General features: G+C 38.7%; 1 long non-coding RNA gene across 1 annotated transcript in view; it reads left to right on the plus strand.

Moving 5' to 3' along the window:
- The window catches only part of LOC138473694 (uncharacterized), a 384,250-nt gene extending 374,661 nt beyond the window's left edge, over positions 1–9,589 (plus strand). Inside the window, exon 3 of the long non-coding RNA XR_011268858.1 lies at positions 8,844–9,589. This is a non-coding gene — a long non-coding RNA (uncharacterized lncRNA). The remainder of the gene's footprint in view (positions 1–8,843) is intronic.
- The last annotated feature ends 1,177 nt before the right edge of the window (positions 9,590–10,766 follow it).

A 10,766-nucleotide genomic window follows, 5' to 3' on the forward strand; every position in this document is an offset into this window, starting at 1 on the left:
CACCCCTGTCTCATTATCCAGAGTCCTGGGTCTGATATCCTTTGCATATTCTGTGCTATTTCTGTAGGGGTGGGTTTTGGTAGTGTTTTCTAGTTAGTTAATATTGTGCATGGTGTGCTTGATTCATGTATATATCCTTTAATAGAAGATTCCTTTATTTTGGACTGTTATACTTCACTGTGTGAGTTGCTACTGGACTACATTCACACTTCCTTAAGAGTTAAGATTTCACTTGTTCCACGTTACCACAACATAAAGGAGGTGTAACTCTTCAGTGCCTGTTTTACATTCATGATTGTGATGACTCTTGCTTTGTAGGTGTGTGGGGGCTGAGCAGGTGCTTTAGTCTCTGCTCACCCATGTACTGTTGCAGGGCAGAAGTCAACACATCAAAATATGTATCCACAAAGTAAGATCATGTTGACCCAACAACACTAGTGATGAGATTACCTTCAACATATCAGGTCTACTGTTTTTCATCTGTTACAATTTTCCTTCTGAACAAGAATATAAAGCATTCTGTCCCCTTTAACAGTTGCTAGCACCATCAGTCCTGCTTGCTGACGTGAAATTTCTCAAGACTACTACATCTCACTATAGTCATTTTATTATTATTAAGGTCATTCTCAGCAAAAGCTTAGCATTCAGCATTTCTGGCAATAGCATAAACATTTAAAGAGCAGACCAACATATGTTTCTGGTATCTTTTTCTCACTTTGCAACAACATAATTTCAATTTCTAGCCCCAGCTATGCGTGTATAATATTTGTGTTCTTTTAACATGATTGCATAGATCTGAATTCATTAAGTGTTTATACTTAAGCTCTGCCATAGTTCACCAAAACAAAAAATAAAGATTAGAAACAATGACAACATCATGAAGTAACCTTCTTAAACTTTGAAAGAGTGGAGAAGAACATTTTTAAGAGAGGAGTGAAAAGAAACAGAGCTTGGGGAATAACAGAGAGGAACTAGAAGAGTATTTTGAAGTGTATAATCAAGATTTCAAAAGGAGGTGCATGAGGACTGAGCACATGTTGGGTCAGGGACAACTAGTAGAAATAAAAAATAAGACTGTACACAGTGAGGGGAAGCTTAGGTTGAAGAAAGGAAAAGAGATTGGTGAACCAGACCATGAAGACATTTGAAAGCAATGTAAAGAAAACTAAACTGGAGATGAGCAGAGAAGAGCCTGCTGGCCGTGACTAAAGAAGGCGGGATATAAGAACGGGACAGAAGCTGAAGCAGAAGACAAGTAGTGGAATTGACAATCGAATATGGCGTGAAAGAGTATATGCCAGAAGGCAAAGAAAGAGCAAAGAGAAATAATTAAGTTGACAGAACATTAGAGCGAGAATGTTAAATGAGTACATATATTGCAGATATAAAACAAAGCTTTATTCAGATAAAATGCCATACATGAAATCAAAGCAAAACAACACCATGAAATACATCATTATTGTTCAATTCAGCTATTTATTATTATTATTTTTTTTTTAATGCAGGTCCGTTTCATTTGCCGATCATGTTTAGACCAAGCAGCAGTAAGATAGTTTGGAAAGGCCAATGTCATAACAGGATATGGCAAAGTTTTTTTTTTTAAAAAACAATTGCTTCCTTTACATTACTATTACTGTTATAGGCAATGTACAGAATAAGGAATTACTTGAACAATGGGCAATACAACAGGTAATGAGTCAACCATTCTACAACTGATGTACAGTAGCAGCACAGAAATGATGCTCCCTTGCATAGAGATGCCATGACAAATAATACAGACAGGGTCAAGAGCAGACCGAGACAGAAAATGTGATAGTGCCCATACCTCGAATAACTCCTTAACTTTTGTTTAATACCTGAGGGTAGGGATGTTGTCAACATTCCACAGGCTAAATAAATCATTATCCATTGATATTTGTTTCACAGACATAATCCATTTCCACGCTCACCCTTCTACCAGGTTACAAAGTTCCCATAGTTTGGGTTTTTGGACACTCAACTCGGCTATCATATTTATATGAAGCCACAACTGCAACATTCTGAACTGAATTTGAAACTGAATAGGCACCACCCACATTTCTAAATAGATTGTGATTGTCGGGACACTCTTGGGGAGGAATAAAAGGTTTTTCAAAAAGGTATTTTGACCCGAATCAATAGCATTTGAAGTTGAACAATCCCATAGTTCTGTCCCATACAGGGCAGGCGATCATGCTTGCATTTTTTTAGTCAAGGCATTCTTCTGTAGCTCTTCCTCCGAGCTTGTCAGAGAAGCTTAGGGTTGCTCCAGTTCTTTGTCTCAGCACATACATGTTAATGTTGACTTGATTGCCCCAGACACCTTAGCAGATAATCAGACCCCCAAATAATAAACATGTTACACCTGACCAATTTTAGTTCCCTTCAATTCTAGTCAAACCGTTTGTTTCCTTCTACTTTGGCAGACCATCACTTTGGTATTTACAGATTTGCCTGCATAGTTTGGTCCTCACAGGAGGCTTCTAAACACAATAATTGTCTAGCTGAACTGGAAGGTATCTGGGAGATCAGCACATTATCATCAGCCTACAATAGTATAAAAATGTGCTTACCTCCATGTCTAGGGGCATCACAGTCTAAACTTGAGAATCAACTCATCAAGAGAGTTAATATACAATGAGAACAACTAGGGTAACAAGACACAACCATGTCTCGAAACAGAAATTACATCAAAGTTATCTGCGTATAGGCCCCCTTGCCCTCATCTCACCCTCACTTTCTTCCCACAGTACATAGAAAGGGGAGGAGAAAGACATATTCTTGAGCATCAACCATAGCTTATCTCTGTCCAGCTTGTCAAAGCAGTTTTAAAATCAATACAAACAAGATATAAAACATATTCTTCTGTACACATTTTTTTTTTAAATAAGGGATGGACAAACAAGGAAACTGTGTTCAGTAGTGCCTCTTTCAGCTAAGTAATTTGAGCGCACCAGGAGTCACACCTGCAACCCCTGAAGTCACCCTTGCTACCCCTCTGTTCTCCCCTGCTACCCCTAAAAAAAAAAGATTGTCTTTTTTTATTGAAGCTCCTGGGCTGTGGCCAGCACCATATGGCTCTTTGTTTCTGTGGTTGCTTGTCTTCTTGTTCGGGCCTCTTAACAAACAAAAAACAGGGGGTTCCACAAGTGTAACACTTCGCGGAGTGACCCTAAATAAGAAAGAATAGGAATAACAAATAATGTGTCTTTCTGGAATTCTATACACTAATTGCTAGACTCAATGCAGACAAAAACTTCCAAAAAGCATTCAGAGTAGAACAGGCATCCATTTCGGACTATGTATTTTGCTTTTCACAAGTTGCAGTTCTAGCAAGTTTTTTTCTGCTGTCGTCTCTGTTATGGTCATCACAAGACATTCCATCTCGGTGTCCTCGGTCAATTGACAACTTTCTTATGCCTAAAAGTTGGTGCACAGTGTAGACATGTTTGACCATAGCATATGAAGTGGCCTTTGATTTCATTGTGCAAAATTAATGCTTTGTTGTAATGTGTCTATTTTTCCAATCTCCATGGCATGCTGTTCAGTATGTTTGTTTGCATGAATGGGGTAACTTGTGCCAAGAGTATGGGATTCCGTCTGAGTGCGTTGCTTTCCCTGTGCTACTCTAAATTATTTAATACACAATTATGAACCCTCCTAATGGTATGCATTTTGCCAACCTCTGAAGCCCGAAAAGTAGATCCACATAGGTTTGACATGTGGCCAACTTTGCTCCAGACCTGCAGATGAACTGGCCTGCTGTTAAATCTCAGTTACCAGTTTAATGGTTTCACTACAGAGTCTAATTTGCTTTCTGACTTTGAAAACATATAGACATGTAATTGCTCATTTTACTATAGCTGGTAAGATTGCTATAGCCTGTAAGATAGTGGGTTGAGCGCTCTTGGTTGTGATGTGTGTGTGATCTGCAGGTTGTAGTTTTTAATCCTGGCAAGGCCAACTCAGCCTTTCATCCTTCTGAGGTTGATAAATGAGTACCAACACTTGGTGGGTTAGATTGTATGTATATTTGTTCTATATAAATTGCTTAAGCGTAAGTGCTATATAATAACACATCATTTTAATTTGGCCTTGGACGTCTGCTTGAATTCACAGTAATTTGGTAATATGGGCCTATACACACTGATATTAATGATACATACAGAGATCCATTCTTCTATGAAATGTATATCACATTACAGTAATATTGTAAACATATTTGTTTTAGTGTACTTAGGAACAATGCTACTTGATGCCACTTCCTGTTTTGTCAGGGGGTGAAAGGACATGTTCCATCGCTTCCTGTGATGTCACTTCAGGGTTTGGTCAAATGACACCTCTTCCTGTGATGTCATCATAGTTCAAGGGTCATGTGATGTAACTTCTGCTACCCTTGGCATTTTGATGAAATGACATCCCCAGCCTCTTATTCCTTTAAAATATCCGTGCAAGATATTTAAAGATATTTAAAAGATCATATTCCAGAACCCATTTTTCTAGCCGAGTGGGCACAATTTTACTGTAGATTTTGACCATACTGTCAATAAAGGAAATGGATCGATTATTCTTGGGAAGCTTCCTGTCAGTCTTTTTTAAAAATAGGTACGATTTTGGCAAAAGGACATCTATTATGCACCTGTGCGTTCTCAGTGTGCCTGGGCCTAGTAAGATCGTTGTTTTGTTCTACCCTGTTCCCCTCCCTTGCCTTGGTGTGCTCTGAAACACTTGTGTATGAGCGTGATAGAAATAAAATATCAATATCAATATTAAGAGCAATACTTCTTTCATTTATTTTGTTAAAAAAGACAGATAAAAAGGAAATTGCTGGTTCATATTGAGACAGATCAACAGGAATGTTATCAATAGATGTGCATGCTTTTTGCAAAAACGATGCAATAGTACCTTCAGATTCAGAAAAAAAGCTTAAGTGTACAGGGCATTCAAAACAGTATCGTATTCCTCAAAAAGGGCTTCTCCATCAGATGTTGACAAATTATATAAAGTTTTAAAGTGTTCAGGCCAAACCTTGGGTGATATATTGTTTGAGATAGAATTTGTATCAATACATGAAAGGCCACAATTGACCACCTTCCAGAAGCAACACTGGTCATTACAAGCTGTTGCTTCCTTAAGGGTCTGCCAAATATCATTATTAGCTGAAATATTTTTTTCCAGCTAAGAACACATTATAATCCTTTCTTAAACTGGAGACCTTGCTAATGGTATTTGTAGTTTTAACTTGTCAGGCGTTTTTAAGAGGGATTACTTGAATAATTGTGAGTTAAACTAGGCATAATTGCTGTTAGTAGATTTTCATAGGCTGAATTAATATTAAAAACATCTTCTTACAACTGAGAACTTATAACTTCAAAAACTGGTACCAGATGACTAGTATTTTCTTATTTAAATCTAGATCAGACCACTTAACTCTACATCTGGTGCGAGATATTCTGCCACTATTGTTAGGAACTTTGTTTATACTATAGTATAATTTGGGGTTAAAGTTTAGAGTCAGGGTAATGGTCACTTTAAGGCCTGAAAGTAAAGGCCAACATGACAACATGCCATGCCCACCAAAATATAACCGATATGTGAGCGGGTTTCACCTCTATGAAAAGTATCCATTGCGGGGATATCCCCTTTGAGATGCCCATTACACACTCTCAGGTCCAACTCATATAACCTAGAATTCAGCCTTATGGCATCTGGGTGGAGTCATTTAGGATTAGGAGCTACTAAATCTGGAATATTTCACATTGCATCTTCATCACTGGCAATATCATCTGTCAACAGCCTAGGTTCATATTGAAAATAGAAATCACCCACCATAATCAAACTTGAAACTGGGGTTACTATTCACCAGTGTTTGAGATCTATAAATAAACTCTCACAAATCTTCAAGTAGCATGAGACCAATACATTCCCTAGAAGGTCAAAGATAAATATTGCACAAGATGTATTGTACCAATCCATTTTATCAGAATTTCAAACAGAATGCATCATAGCTATTAACAATAACAATAATATCTCAAATGGTATATTGACCTTGACTCACATGGTTAATACCTCATATGGTTAACACTCCACTGGGATGGTTCAAACAGGCCTTAGCTGCTTATATTGAGTGTTATGGACCCCGAGCACCAGAATTCCCAGTGTACTGGGTCAAAGAAGATGGCTGTAAAGGTACAAGCGTGCAAAGTGCAGACAATTAAGGTTAATGGCCCACACCTTAGGATGGTTGAGAGGCATACAAGGCCCCCTCAAGTGCCGGTCATTAAACCAAGTTAGGATAAGGTGAAACAGCTGAAGCAGCAGCAGCAAGAGAGCAGTAGTACTAGTGTGTGGAGGTGTTCTGAACTCTTCTTGAAGTAGCAGAGAAGGAAATAGCAGAAGAGCTAGGATGCCGGGAGCAGAGTGGTAAGAGAAATTGATGCCTGACCTGAGAGGGTTGATGCCTGACCTGAGAGGTCATATCGGCTTGAGATTTCAGCTGCAGATGCCGGCCAGCTAAAAGTGCACCTTTGTGTAACTTTCACCATTGTAAAGAGTTCAGCTGTGGCAGGTGAGCACCAGATGGTAGGGGGAGCTGCAAGGGCTCTGAAAGTAGCCAATGTGGGCCACGCGAAGCCATGCTGGAGAGGTTGCCGGACCGCACATGAGAAATGAAGCAAATGAGCTGGAGGCAGTGAGGCAAATGGATGTGCACACCAGACCTGGTGAGTTGTGATCCCAAAGTGATCCGTGGCTGCCCGCTGACTGAATCCAGACCCGCTTTTAAATACTGAACTGATGTTAAACAAGTTAATGATTGTGACACATTCCCAGCTGATTTAAACCAAAGCAGTTGGCAAATGGGAACTTAAAGATCCAAACTGAATGCTGTCACTGTTATATATTGGGTTACAATAAAAGCCAACCACATGAAGGGGCAATACCTTGAGAAGGGAACACAAACAACTATTGCCAAAGCCAAAAGGCACACATACTAAAGTAATGGATAAACAACCAGTGTTGCCTAAGCCAAAAAAAGATAACTGATCATAACAGTGTGTGTGAAGAATATTGTGCATGTGTAGAGCATGTCTTAAACCCACACTTCCAAAGCAAAAGAAGTGTGAAGAAGAAAAAGAGTTATTATGAGAAAATGGTTAATAATACTGAGGCAGAACTAGATTGACAGGAGGACTGCTCTTCTGATGAAAGAGGATCAGGAGGAAGGTAGCATTGCCTGTCTTGTGTGTGGCAATCATTCAAGTGTAGTACATAGCATCAGTGTGATTCTTGTTCCCCTTGAAGAAATTCTTAAACCTAATTGTATGAAGCAGAAAACATTGTTAAAACCTTTTGAAGTTGACCCCTACCACAGAAGTACTTGGAGTTAGTACTTTGACATGGCAAGGAAGTATACAGTTCATAAGAGTTTTGTACCAATTGGTTCTATGCGGGCAGGAAAGTACACTTGAACAGAGAACTGCAGTAGTTTGTCTTGGCTGGCAGGAGAGTATACCAGGCCAAGAACTTTTGTGACAATTTCTTCTGTCCTGGCAAGGGTACACTAGAGCATAGTGATGTAGTAGTAGTAGTAAACCTGTCATGAGGGTAAACCAGCGGGAAGTTCTTGAATTACTTTGGTGGGGCAACCCTTATGAAGAAGCAGTTGAAGAATCACAAAAGTGTTTTAGTGAAGTTGTATTGAAATTAAAAGTGGTGCCAACATATCCTGACAAAGACATTTTATTTTTAACTAAGGAAGCTCTGAAATATTCTTTGTTGATGAAAAGAAACAGTTTCAAGATATTTGCTGAAATATTCTTTATTGATTACTAGAAACTGTTTCAAGATCTTTATTGAAAAATACATTGTTGATGACAAGAAGCTTTCTCAAGACCTTGGCTACAAGTAGAAAGAGGAAAGCTTTGTTAAACAATTGTGAATCACCCTTGGAATCCAAGTTCGAACTTTGTATTGTCAAGTTGGATAACAAAGAGAACTGAACTGAAACTTTTTGTTATGACATTGGATGTCCTTATCATTTTTGAACAGATAAACGAAAGCCTGATTGAATCTGCGGAAACTATTTCGCCCATGTTATCAGAAGAAACAGCTTTTGTGGTGTAAATTATACTGATATATTTGTTATTGTTTAACTGCCATATATTTCCTTATTGATTTGGTGTGCATACAAGTGTGATGGACAGAGACCTTTTGTTAGTGTGTTTTACTTTAGTTTAGCTTAGGCAGGGAAATCCTCATCAGGGTGGGGATAGTGAGACGTTTATGCCACATTTTGAGTTAATAAAATGGCATTGTTTGAAAAAACTTCACAAAGTTGTCTGCCTCACATTTATGACCCCGCAGAGTTCAACAAACTCTGCATCTTTATCACAGTTTGATTTGGGGGACATTAGGTCAGAGGGGATGGACCCTTTTCAGCATGCACATCGGAAGGCAAAGCATAGATGCTGCCACCTTCTTGAGAAGGCGAATGGTTAATTTCAAAAGGTTTCAAATAGTGCAGCCTTCCTCTTTTCTTAATGGCCACTGGGAGGCTGCTGATGGATGCTAAATGGCCATTAGCTGATAGGAAGGGTTTTTTGACCATAGGGATTGTAGAAACATGTCTGTGCTTTGTAGATACTGTAGAGATCATCATAATTGAAGCAGTGCAATATTTGTCCCTTTCATTAATATCCACCAACAATGACTCAATTTCAAGAATTAAATGATGACTTAAGAAATGGTAGTTTCTCGTGATGATGGTTTTTTAAGGGACGGAGTGAAAATTGATTAACATGAGATTTCCTTTACCCCATCTTCAGGTACTATGTGGAAGCTAGCAGCTGCGCCAAAAGCACACAAGGATTACTAAACCGATATATAGACCCAGGACTTGGTTAACTGGATAGCACCGGACCAGTCAGCACCCCTCTTGCAGGCTTAGCTCTGAACGTGGTATACCACTTGATGCTCAAAAAGACTCCACCTCTCCCAGGTGAACTCAACCAATGGGCTCCAATCAGGTGGCCGGGATGACCAAGAACGGATGGTAGCAACACTAACAGCAACAGCCTTTGGGTAGCCAATTTCTACGAGTCAAGACTTGGGCAGAGATACTGGTAGGAGTGTGAGTGCGTAATTAACTTAGTCTTAAATTTGGCTGTCAGTCGGCTGATAGGTTCTTAGCTTAACTATTTTGGTGATGTCTCCCCACCCCAAATTGAAATTAGAAACCAAAGAACAATCTATCTTGCAATCTTCCAAACAGATCCAGACTAACGTAGAGGAAAAATGAGACTTGCAGAAAGGGAAAAGTATATTTGGAATGTACATCAGTGAGAAACTGAGAGAACATTGAGAGGGCACATTTGCTCATTAAGGCAAATGTTATTTTTTTTGCAATATGTGCATGTGACCTGCATGCTTCAGGGATGAATCCCAGGCTGAAGGGCAGACTTTGAATTTGTTTTCAATGTCTTTTTTTCATATCTGACCTTCATAAGTTGCAGTATCATTGTGTAATGGCAACATTTGTGTAGCAAATGGTATGACACATTAAAAAGTAGAAAATGCAATGCTTTACATGTGGTTTACAAAACATGAATGTGACACTGTTTTATTTCTGTTTACTAAAACTCCTCCTAGAACTGGATGAAGAGGAGGACGCAAACAATGTTGAAAGCAATACAACACTGTATATGACCACAAGATCAAAAGGCAGAGGTGAACAAACCAAGCCACCCAGTATCAAGACATTCTGGTGCATTCTCATCAACCGGAATACTGACAAAGGATAAAATGCCCCTTCACAACAAAGTTTTTAAATGTCATTGAACACAGAGTGCACGTTCACTGAATTAGAATTTTACCATAACCGATTTTCAAAAGTCTTAAGCCTGAAAAAAGTATTCCAGGATGACAGATATTTCAATATCGGAAAACTCACAGGTGTCTATGATCATTATTTAATAAGGACCTTAGATAATTAACATGAAGTCACAAATGAAATCATTAATTCTGAATTTGAAGTAGAAATGTGGGCCAACAAAGAAACAGGGCTCACACCATTCTCTAGCATTATGCTACCACTACCATCACCTAATGGCATACATGCTTTCCATCAAGAAGAGATAAAAGAGCTCCATAACCACCCAGATCGAATTATTAAACCAGCAAAAACAAAGCCCCAATGCAACAATTCAGGAAAGGCAAGCTTGGATGACCTTACACAATGATTCAAATTTGGCAATTATGGAATCAGATAAAGGAAGATATATAGTGCTTATGTATAGGCAGGTTTTATTGGTGAGTTTTTGTGAGAACTTAAGAATTCACCCCTCATTATGAAACACAACTGTTAGAATCTACAATTGTGCTCTTACAAATGGTATTATCAAGGGCGGACAACTTGGAAATGTATGTTCTTTTGACCTCTGATAAAATTAAATATCTATTCAGTTAAAGAGGACTTCACAACTTTGATCAGAAACATTAAAGTGGGAAAGGATTTCCAAGCTTGCAGGTTTATGCAATTTATTTTTGTTTTGTAGGAGGTTTGTTTCATAACTGTTACACTGCTTCTTTCACATGCAGAACAAACAGTGATTGTAAAAGTAGTTCTGTTCCTTTGCCCTTACTGAGGAAGAGTTTGAGAGTGTGTGTGTGTGTGTGTGTGTATCACTTAGAACATATGCACATTCTGATACAAACAGCCCTTTAGGTGAGGAGATATCGAGCATTTCAAA

The sequence above is a fragment of the Ambystoma mexicanum genome, chromosome 8 (assembly GCF_040938575.1).
Source record: "Ambystoma mexicanum isolate Mex_15411 chromosome 8, UKY_AmexF1_1, whole genome shotgun sequence".
In the NCBI taxonomy this organism is placed as follows: Eukaryota; Metazoa; Chordata; class Amphibia; order Caudata; family Ambystomatidae; genus Ambystoma; species Ambystoma mexicanum.